We start from the raw sequence: 12685 nt of genomic DNA, 5'->3' as shown, positions 1-12685 counted from the left end.
TGTTCTGATAGCCAAGTCGCTATCAGGAGAATAGTCAACAATCTTGGCTCTCTCTCTCTTCTTATTCAGGAAGAAATTCTCTGCTCACAAAACAGCGTGGCCTTCTCATGGATCAGGGGCCATACAGGGGTGGAAGGGAACTCTTTGGCGGACTCCCTCACAAAGCAAGCTGCTGCTTCCTCTGCCACCCCCACCTACTGGGAAGCCTCAGACATCGCTATTAAAACCACGATTCACAGTACCACCATCCAGTTGTGGCAACGCGAGTGAGAAGATGGAGACTCCGGAAGAGCGACCTACCAATACTTTCCAAACATCTCGTCCAGACTTCAAAACAAGAACTTCTGCGCCAACTTCCATAACACACAGCTCCTGACAGATCATGGAAATTTCCGGCAATACCTACATCGATTTGGACTTAGGGAACATCCCTATTGTGACTGTGATGACATCTCCTTACAGAATGCCACTCACTTGATCTTTGACTGCACCAAATATGACAATCACCGGATTAATCTGGAAAGAGTAACGCTAAAAAAGGGCTTCAATTGGCCCTGTCCACCACAAGCTCTCGTGGAAGATCCGGATATTTTTGCAGCCCTAGAAAAATTCATCCGCGCTACCGGCGCACTGGACCCTACTTTTAACTAGTTCGTCCTACTGTTATTGGACCTTTTGTATGTTTATTACTGTATTAATGTTTGTATGTTTATTACTGTATTAATTCACCCATTATGCCTTATTTAGTTTTTTCCTTGTCGTCATTTTTTTTTCAACTTGTAACTTATACAAAATATATACAATGAATACATATTATCTTTTGTTTGGTTAATAAATGCGATACAGGCGCTGATGAGTCTTCCTACTTCACCATCTATCCTATCTTACTTTTTCTTCACCTCTCGCCTTCCTCAACTCTTCTCATCTTTCCTATCCCCCTTTCACACCCAGGCAATACCTATGAGTAGTCCTGGGTCTTCATCCCCTTTGTGCTACTGCTACTACCTAATTAATTGCTAAACATAAAAGGAGATTCAAAAAGTTTCTATTCACAAGCAATAAATCAGTTAACAAAGCATAAAACTAAAAACTGTAGACATTAAAGCACTTATCCTACGGCTTGACAATATAAAAGATTATTTTCTGGTAAAACTCATAGTTGGGACGTGAAACATTGCAAAATGAACCCTAACTGCAAGAGCTAAATAGCTGACCTTTCATTATTCCCTTCCCCCCTGCATGACACTATCTTCTCACTCTATCACATCATTTTTGCAGTGTATGGGAAGATGCTGTGACTAATCAAACATGTCAAAAGTGGTTTGCAAAGTTTTGTGCTGGAGATTTCTCACTGGATGAGGCTACATGGTTGGGTAGACCAGTTGAAGTTGATTCACTATTAGCTTAAACTGAAAACTGAGAACAATCAATGTTATACCATGCAGGAGATACCCAACAAACTGAAAATATCCAAATCAAGCATTGAAAATCATTTGCAGCAGTTAGATTATGTTAATCATTTTGATGTTTGAGTTCCAGCAAAAAAAAAACATTCACCACATTTTCATATGCATTTTTTTATTCTTAAATGTAACAAAAATGTTCAGTTTTTAAAACAAATTGTGAGAGCAATGAAAAGTGGATACTTTACAATAAATGTGGGATGGAAAAGATTAAGAGACAAGTGAAGTGAAACCAACCAGACCAAAGGCTAATCTTCATGCAAAGATGATGTTGAATATATGGTGGGATTGGAAGAGAGTCCTCTACGAGCTCATTTCAGAAAACTAAACAATTAACTCCAACAAGTACTGCTTCCTATTAAACCAACTGAAAGCAGCACTTGACAAGAAGCATTCAGAATTAGTCAACAAAAAACATATAACTATCAGGATAACAAAAGACCACGTGTTTCTTTGACGATCAGGCAAAAACTGTTAGATCTTAGCTGGGATATTCTAATTCATCCATTGTTTTCACCAGACATTGAACCTTTAAATTTCACTCTTTGCAAAAAATTCTCTTAATTTATTGGAAAAAAATTTCAATTTCCCAGAAGGCTATAAAAGGTGCTTAAAACAGTTCTTTTTACAAAATGATAAAAAGTTTTGGGAAGATGAAGTTGTATGAAAAATAGCAGAAAGTAGTGGGAAAAATAGTGAATACAGTTATTGGTGAAAATCAAACCATACCTTTTATTTTTACTTAAACTTTTTGGACAACTCAATAACTTAATTTTACCAAAAATAAATTGATTATGTGAGTGAATTTAATATTTCTTTTATTCTTTTTTTTTTTAATTTACTCCATCAAATCTCCTTATAAAAATTAAATTCAAAAATAACTGGAGGAAATAGTTCATAAAAACTTGCCTCTTTATAAATCCAGCAGTGAATTTAATAAAAATTATAAATGTTTTTTCTTCCTCAGTTACAGAATATAATGGAACCTTATATTCTGTAACTGAGGAAGATCAGTAAAACTAATCAAAAACGTTTTTAATTTTTATTAAATTCACTGCTGGATTTATATAAAGATGTAAGTTTTTTTCAAACCTCCTTATCATTTTACATTAGTTACGTTATGTTTAAATAATAAATTTTTTATAACATTATTCTGGTCTACAGCTTTAAAATACCACAACAAAATAAACTATTTCTTGTATTATTTATTTATATTATTAAAATTATTATTAAAAAAAAAAAAGTGAACTGTAAAAGCAAATAGTATCATAGTGAGTTGCAAATATTAGAAATATAAATAAACTCATTCATTACCCACACAATCTCATCCTGACTCATTGGAACAAATCATTAAAAGTCAAAATAAAAGTATTAAAAAACATCAAAGACACAACTTTGACATTCGTGAAAACATTAAAATTAAATTACGTTGCAACTTAAATGTTTGAAAATATACACTTTCCTTCTCAGTCATTAACATTTTATAGTTTGTGGATATATTTGATTTGCATTTGTTAATTTCATTATAGTTATGATAAAAATATAAATAAAATAATTACAGGAAACAGACAGTAAACAAGTGAGAAAAACAAGCAAAAACATTTTAATTATTTTTTCTAAATAAAATTTGTTAACAACAAATAAACAATGATGTATGTGATGCTACACTAATGACATCAATATAACATTGCAATCTGGACATAATCATTAATATGCAATTCATGTTTATGTGAAATCATAAAGTTGAAATTACGGCCAATTTTAATTAAAATTATTACTTTTGCCCCCCTAAATTTTTCTCCTTAAGATTTGAAATAATAACCACATCTACTATTCAAGGATTTCTGAAAACTTAGGAAAACAATGTAAATTCAATAAATAAATAAACTACTGTAGTTACATTTGACAGACAGATTTTACTTTTCTGTTAAAATCCGTTTGTTAAATATATTATGTAAAATAAAAAAAAGCACGCCTACCGTAAACCGTACAATTATTTTCTTAGTACAGTATTAGATATATAAAGTAACATTCATTATACATACTGGTAATTACAATTTGCTTTAAAATCACACTTTCTTAAATAAATGTTTAAATACTTTATTAGTAACAGATATCAAATGGGTATATATAGTACAATAGAAAAATAAACACACGCAAATAGTAACCGCACAGAAAACATTCAGTTTAAAAAGTAGCCATGGCTATTATTCAAAACCAGTAAACATTAATATATTTTTCTAAATTTTCGTCGGATGGTAATTTATACAGATTAATATATTTATTTAGTAATTAATTAGCCAGATTATGTTGTGAGATTGATGCTGATGAGATTTAGCATATATTATGCATAAAATTATTGTTTGTTATTATAAAAGACAAAATAAATTTCCAAATATACCAAATTTGTTCTTGCTAGAATTTCTGAATAAATGTTCTTGTTTGAATTTCCATTTTTGTTTTTGAGTATTTGGAACTGTCGATGGGGCAATGTATTCCCGAAAATTTCCAATAAAGTTTTGTAACATTGCTCCTTTTTTCTCCTAACAAAATAAAATCTGATATTTACAAAGTAAATTATTACTAATCATATCATAGCAAAGAATCAAAAATCTGGATTTGGCTGTTGAAAAATAGATATTAGTTAATTAACATGTATATCCAAAAATTCAGATGGAGTCCAGAATAACTAATTCTACTTGTTTAATTGAAACTCTCATTTTTCAATAAATTTAATAAATTCTGTTTTAAGTAATCCTTTAATATCTTCTTTTTTATCAAACATTTTAACTCCTGCATATCTATCTTCAATATATCCATAACCCAATTATAATATAAACACGCATCCTAAGCAAGACTTGAATCAAATCAAATATATGAAATAACACTGAAGTCATTTCTTTCTCTTATAATATATAAATCTTTTTAAAAGGCATTTTCAATCAATAATATATAGGTATATCTTTTATCTCAGTGCGATCTAAGCTTCATGAAAAGCTGTCATGTTTGAAATTTCAGAATTTGTTTAACTTCAGGACTAAGTTCATTTGAGACAAATATCATCCCATGATAGGATTATTTTCATTTCTGCAGAAAAATTGGTACTTCAAATGCCAATGAAGCTGAAACTTCCATATCAGTTTGACAACTAAAACGATAATTAGGTTTGACAAACACTATTTTGTTTGTAGGAATAACAATGATCGATTTTGACTTTGCTATACATATCAGGATTTACAAGGTTTCATTCCAGTTTGGATATATGTTAAATTATTAGATCCTTTCATGAATCCAAGTAAGTGTTTATATTCTATTAGAACAATCCTTATTTCTGCTTACTTGTCTATAACAATGATATTCTATTCAAATGTTTTTTTGGGTATTCCTGATCAGTCATTAAAGGTTATGTGAGCTTTAATATTGACTGTAGCAGTTTCTTTTGGTTACAATATAATTCTGTTTAAAATGTAAAATTTTATTGTATTACATCCTTTGAATTTTTACCACAATTTAATTTCTTCTATTACATTCTTTATACATATATATCACTTCTTCTACCTTAATGATAATACTGTTATATTTGTTGTAAACTTTACAAATAAAACAGAATTATCTGCCATAGAACTTAAAATTGTTTCATCAATTCTGATATGTCTTCAAAATTAAATAATAATTAGTATTATTATTTTTTAAATTATAAAACATTCCTAAAACCAAACCTATGCTATTAATTAGTCAATTGTAACTTATTATAAAGGCTTCAATATAAAATAAATAAAATATTCAACTCATAGGATATCATTAACAGATCAATAAAGCAACCTGATGACTGGCTTTAATTGAAGTTGTTTTATTTTTAAGTGCACTGTCATACATGCCTTCATCAATGACATTGCATTTAGTTACTTATTATGAGTTTTATGGAGATTTTTATGTAAGTACTATAGATTTGCATATTTTATTTTTCAAATCTTATACAGCATAGAAATATTCATGTTCTTTACAATTCTATTAAAAGCACTTAAATTTTGAACCATTCTTGGTTCCATCTACTTAATATTCATCTTTCTTAGTGACGTTACTTCCATCATTTTTGTTACTTTTAAAATACTACAAATTTCATAAAAATTTTCAAATAAATGTTAAGACAATGACAATGGTCATCAACTGAACATTTCAAGAACTTTTTTTTTCAATTTATTTTTGTTGGTAAAATATCTCAAAGATGCATCAATAATAGATTATTATGAATTCATCTGATAATAAATGACATTATAAATATACTTAAAGCATGGTATTTAAATATCTGGAGTTGAAATGCACTAACGAATATATCGATTTCTTCAATATAAGATCACGGATTAAGTACGATTATTTTGAAATTGAATTCATAATTCAATATGCAGTACAGAATTAAAACAGAGTTGAGTAAATATTACTTGGATAATTATATTTCAATTTAACACTAATTGAAAGCTAGTGATACAAAAATATTAAGGCACATGCCTACTGTCTTAAGAGTCAAACTTGACTCTTGGTTAGATCCTTGGAAATTTTCCACAATATTGGGCATGTCTTTTATTATAAAGAGAGACAAGCCCATATACAAGCTCAGTGAACAAACAGGGCAGAAAGAGCTACAAATTCAACATAATTAAGTTTCTGGTAATTTAAATTAAAAGAATGTTATTTGGAACTATGATATCTTCTTTACTGGCAAAATACAACATACGTTTATAAATGAATTAGTGAATTATTTTTTCAAATGAAAAACAATTAAGAAAAATATGCCATAATTAGAATAATAATTCACTTATATGATTTTAATCAATATATCCATATATTATTCTTAAGATAATATAACAATAGTTATGTTATCTTGATCAAATTCTGCTGAAAGAGCAGCAAAACTGTTATATTTGATATAACAGAATTCTTTAGATCAATTATTTGAAGATAAATGTTTTACACATTTCAACATTATACTATAAATTATATACAGTTTTAATAAACAATTATAATTTTAAATAATATTACCAGTACTAAGTTATCTTGATTATGTTATTAAAGACATACTAACACAGAATAGCAGTGATGAGAATAATAATAGTAATTATATAATGACCACAGCATTAATTAGAAATTTTGATTAGATACAGTTAATTCATCAGTTAATTTAGTAGAATAATTCAATTGCATAATTTTACATGCATTTTCAAACAATCATAATTTCAACAATACTACCAGGAAGCTATTTTTTTATATTCAACCAAGTCAACGCATGAATTCTAAATTAGTTTTCCTATATTTCACTTCTTAATATTCTGTAATTTCACTCCATATATACAGAACATAAAAATACAGAAGTTATAATTAACCATAAATTATATATTAGTTTAGAAGTAGAAAAACTGATAGCATACCAGTTAAGCAAATGTTACAAATTTAAATCTTATTAGAACTGCATAAGACTGAAAAGCTAGATGTATAAAATAAAGTAAATCAACAAATTACTCCAGCAAACATTAACATTAAAAATTTAAAATACAGTATTTGCTGATGTATTTGTCAGTCGTCTTCACTTTCAAATCTTTCTGGTTTTTGTTCTGTACTCAAACACGAAGACAAGTGATCAATGCAGCCAAAAACATTTGTTAGTTTTTTAATTTAAAAAAATATTTGTTGGAGCAAAGGTTGTTCTTTATTATATTATTAATAAAATCTCATTTTACAGTTTTCTATATGTTAAAATTATTAAAATAAATTAATTTGAATTATTAGAATATCATGAAATAACTAATCTAATGAAATCCATCAGTGAGTAATTAAGAAAAAACGATATGTATTTAGATTGGAAAAAATTAATTTATTAAAAAAATCTATTTTCTTAAAGCTTATTAGCTTTCTTACATACCATGTATGCATTCTTAACCTAACATAGAAATGATATTTACTATATCATAGTGATAACTATAGTATTTTAACTAGCTATATATACGGGCAGGGCATCCGAGTATAAATGACCTGTTTGCCCCTGAATCAAAGCTTCTAACCAAGGGTAAGGGAGTTTGGAGTCAGAAATTTCTATTTTCTGTCTCACCCAGTAGCACATGAAAGCACAGGATAGCATAATTTTATGCGATAATTATGATAGTGGGATTACATCCCCTTGACTCCCTCGAAAAAGTTGCAGTAAATGCCTATGGCTATCTATACTCTATATATATATTAAAATAAAATACAATTCTAATAGAGAATGTAGCTCTCGCATATTACTGATGGGGCAATTTATGGCCCTATCATGTGAAGGTTAGGTAACCTATGCTATATATGTCTCTATGCCATGTATTAAATTAAATTTAATACATGGCAGAGAGAATTTAATTTCTTTCTGCCATGTATTAAAAATCAGTTTAACTTTACTTTTAAAAGTATAAAATTCAATAGAAAAAAATCCTTCCATCATTTAAAATGTTTTCAAAATTAACACTGATGCTCTATTTTCAGAAGCTGCTTTTAAGTCTTTTTAGTTGGAACATGAATTCTTTGAGCATTCTAGAATTACAAACCTATATTTAAGACCATAAACTTACATTTTAATATTTTAGATTCAAAATAAGAAGTCTTTACATATAATTTCAATATGGATATATGCTTATATATGCTTAAGTTAATTTATAAAGAAAGATAAATAGATACTGTGAAAAATCTATATTGCAACTTAGACTTCATTAATAAAGGATTAATGCTAACCTTAAAATAATAGCATTAACAAATACCAAAAAACCAAATGTTTTTTATTGTAGTTATATATATTCAAGCATTGTAATCATGAAGCTTCTGTTTTACCTCAGAAAGATAAGATTACACGGTTAAATTTACTACTTTCATAAATAATTAGAAATATATTGCAACTGGAAATTACTTGTCACTATCTATTAAGAAAAGGAGGTTTTGTTTCATAGAATTCAATAAATTAGTTAAATATTTTTTTTTTCAATCATTTTTATCTCTTTTATGGTGCTATCAAAGTTAGAAAAATAATTTTAATTCTATTTAAAAGAATAATTTGCAATAACCTTGAATTTAACAAAAACAAAATCTTCATTTTAGAAAAATAATAGAAATTAATCTAAAACTGTATTTATAAAAATAAAAAAAATAAAAAGTGCATCAGGGAGAAAGGATGAATAGTGATCCTCCTATTCATAGTTTGACCAGCTACATTTCCTAGAGATAATCCCAGATATCTATTGTGAAAGAGTCAGGATGAACCTCAATCCTGATTTTTCTGCTTAATAGTTCAGTACTGTACTGCTAGACCACCATAGGCTCACATGTTTTTTTTATTTTTTGTAATCTATAAATTTTAAAATGTTACTTATAAATTATAAAATTTACTAAAAGACTTTTCTATTTTTTAAGATATTTTTTTTTATAAAGAAATATCTGATTCATCATAAAAAGAATAATGATTATTAAATATCTAATTGTCGAATTTCCTATCTTATACACACTTCTAAATCAAATACATTTAAGTAAGCTGTAAATAATTAATGGCCATAAGAAAGTAATGGAAGAAATTACCATCTTACAAGGATAATTGACAAATAGATAAATCAAATAGAATCGAAAATGAACATAACACTAAATCAATATTTAAAAATAGAATTGTAATTCATTAAAAGTTATTCAATAGAAAGTTCACAAAAAAGGCATTAAAGAACATTTAAAGAAACGTTTTTTATAAAAAATATTCTTTAACGCCTTTTTTGTGAACTTTCCCTAAAATCAGTAAAATTGTTGGCATGACATCCATCCGTTTATTCAAGTTACTTAACAAAATGAGTACCACAAATTGGATGTTCTTTTTTAAGTTATTCAATATTTCTCTTATTCTATTTTTTTCAAAATACACATTAAATATTTTTTTAAAACTCACTGTTTATTATACCAAAATAAAAAATCTTCTTTCAACTTATACTTAACTTCAACTGTCAAACATCAAGCAGAAATAGAAATGCTTTATCTTTAATACAAGTGTCAATTGTAATGATCACATCTAATATTACAACACAAAGTCCAAAGAATGGAAGTTCTTTCCAGAATTATCTGCACACTTTACATAAAATTTGTAATTAGATTCTCCTCATTGTGTTTGAAGGCTGGATTAAATATAAGAAACCATTACCTGGTCTGTCATATCAAATGAACGAATTGACAACGAAATTGCTGCTAGCGATCCTGAAAATGTCTTTCGTTTTAAATAGTTTGAATTCTATTACGGATATCTTCTTTTTCTTCATTTTTTAACTATTCTATGAATTCTATAAGTGAAATTCTATAAATTTTTCTATCAGGGATGATGTATAGTTCAACACTTTGCATTTTAAAATAGAATCATTCCCTTCTAGATAAACTGCATTGTTTCCATCCTTTCCGCACATATATTGTTAAATTATTTACTAGTAACTATCTGAATTAGACTACTTTAACATTAAGTAATATATGTGAAAAGTATCAATTACTTAATTAATACCCTACATTTTATCATATTAAATTTTATTGAAACGTATAATTCAACCAGTGCAATGTAATTTAAATAAGACAAATGAATAGGTTGGAAAGGTTGTCCTCCGAAAACCTTTCGGAAATTAAATTTACGTAGATTCCTTAAAAGAGGTTTGATGTGCTGTTAATGACAGACATGGAGTTGTTGTTTACTAGTTTTCATGATGTAAATAATAGTTTTTTTTTATCCTTAATATGTTTATATTATTATGAATCATTTATATCATGCTACTGTAAATCATATATATAAAATGGAAAGTATATAAATGTTATATAGTAATGTTATAAATTATCATATATTACTATCTAAAATGTAAAAAGAAGACAAAATAGCTCACAAAATAAAAATAAAAATAATAATAATAATTGAGAAGAAAGCAAATAATTTTTCATAAAAGAATTTTTCTCTGATAATGTTTCTTTACCTTAGTTCTTGAATAAACATCCTAATGCATCAATTCTGATAGGTAAAATAACAAGATACTTTACATTTCCAATTGTTACAGTTAATTTATTTTAGACTTGTAACTTATACCTTCATTTGTAATTACTAATGGAATTATTTTTCTTTTATTGCGGTAATTAGTAAATTATATCATTTCAAGGTAAATTAAGTTCAATTATTACAATATTAATAGATATTTTTGCATCTTATGGAGGACGATACATCTCTATTTTGCAGCCACTAATTTTAAAATTTAAGAAATGTTAAATATTATTTTAATATTTTTTAAATTCAGTAAACTATTTTAAATAATTCACTTCATTTTAAATTTAAAAAAATTGATTTTTCTAATGATAACTGTCTTTATAAAAACAAGAGAAGGTATTTAATATGTTAAGAATATTGTTTTGGATTTTTTTCCACAAATAACCTTGCAATGAAAACTATTTTAATTCATTAAATAATACTTTTAGTATTCTTTACAAATATAAAACAATATAAAAACATTTCTCTTTAATACAGAATTAGATATCTAAGAAGTAATTTCAAGAATTTCTGCCCATTAAATAGAATTAATTATTTTTTAAATTTCACAAGATTATTTGTCATTACGCATTCTAACGATCGGCAGAATGAAATAAATATATAATTATAAATATGTGTCGAATGAAATAAACTATTCAACACATTCTGCTAATACATTTTAAACATAACACCGTAATATAAAATGCTTTATATAAATACTTTGAAACAATCTGATATATATCTACTATACAATACTATTTTCTCTCTTTTATTTTTTAAATTACAATTTATTAATTAAAATACCAAATACATGACAATGATACTAATTAAGATTATATAAAATACCTTACGTAACGAAAACAGAAGTAATGCACAATATTCTGATTTTATTTTTAAGTTTATAATCTTTAAAATATATGCAAAACATTGATTTTAGCAGGATATATGTAAGAAATACTTTATAAATCTGAACGATTTAAGTAATAAGACTGTGTTCGAAATATAACGTAAACAAATAAGTCGAACCTTCGGAAAATTGTCCCGTACCTAACGGACGATCGTTTTTAAGCTCAGACCTTTCGAATACACGAAAAATATAGATTTATTCTCACGTATATCACAATATACTTTATAAATCCGTACTATTTAAACTTAATTGCAATTAAATGATTCAAATAATAAGATTAATCATGTTTAAAATATCTTATAATGTAAACAAATCAGTCAAACCTTCAGAAAATTGTCTGTACCTAACAAACGATTGTTTTTAAGCTTTAAACCTTTAAAAATAGCCTTATATCAGGATATATATAAGAAACACCTTACAAATCTGAATGGTTTCATTTAATTTATGCTTAAATGAACCAATTAATCAGATTTAAAGTAGCTTATAATGTAAACAAATAAGTCAAACTTTCTGTACCTAACAAATGATTATTTTTAAGCTTTAAACCAATAAGATACATGAAAAATTATAGATTTATTTTCACACATATCAATTATAAATCATAAATTAAGCTGTAAGCATTGATTTAACATAATAAATCCACATATTTGCAATTAAATGAATCAAATAATAAGATTAATCGTGTTTAAAGTGGCTTACAATGTACACAAATAAGTCAAAAAAATTACCTGACTAGTTGCAATCAGCAGAAAGCCTCGTGCAATTCAACTAATGTTTTCTTTGACGTATCGTTTATAAGAATGAAAAAGTAAGCAAAAGCAATTTATACAACGACTATACAAACTATATAGCAACAAGTTTTGCTGCATGGTGCTTTAAACTTAGTACATTTGCTATCTCTAGACCTCCCACATCGCTTTACGATACTTCTCGCAACTGAGTGAACTGTTGCCATGGTTACCGCCAGATGGCGATAGTTATCCTAACGGGTGACGTAACTTGACAAGATCATTATCTCCCCCTTATCTGCAGGTAAGAAGAGAAATAGTTGTTTACAGAAGTACTCGTGTTTGTATTTCGTTCCGTCGAATCATTTTTCTAAAGAAATATTATAAAAATATTGATGGCGTAATATAAGTAAATAATTATTATATATATACTGCATATACGTTTTTCCTTATTTACGACAATGTATTGTAGCGCGTGATTTTTATCAGTTTTTAACGACGATTTTTCAGCGGCGCGCGATTGTCGCGTCGCGTCGCGTCGTCTCTA

The 12685-nt window shown here is 27.2% G+C and overlaps 1 protein-coding gene across 1 annotated transcript in view; it reads right to left on the bottom strand.

Moving 5' to 3' along the window:
* The window catches only part of Ac13E (Adenylyl cyclase 13E), a 43435-nt gene extending 31011 nt beyond the window's left edge, over positions 1-12424 (bottom strand). Inside the window, exon 1 of the mRNA XM_067278684.1 lies at positions 12139-12424. The gene's annotated coding sequence lies outside the window, so the exon portion shown is untranslated. The remainder of the gene's footprint in view (positions 1-12138) is intronic.
* Between the last annotated feature and the right edge of the window lie 261 nt (positions 12425-12685).

This window comes from Centruroides vittatus, unplaced genomic scaffold (assembly GCF_030686945.1).
Source record: "Centruroides vittatus isolate TY-2023 unplaced genomic scaffold, ASM3068694v2 contig_817, whole genome shotgun sequence".
Classification (NCBI taxonomy): Eukaryota; Metazoa; Arthropoda; class Arachnida; order Scorpiones; family Buthidae; genus Centruroides; species Centruroides vittatus.
The sequence above is the reverse complement of the archived record's forward strand: the minus strand, read 5'-3'. Positions and strand labels throughout refer to the sequence as shown.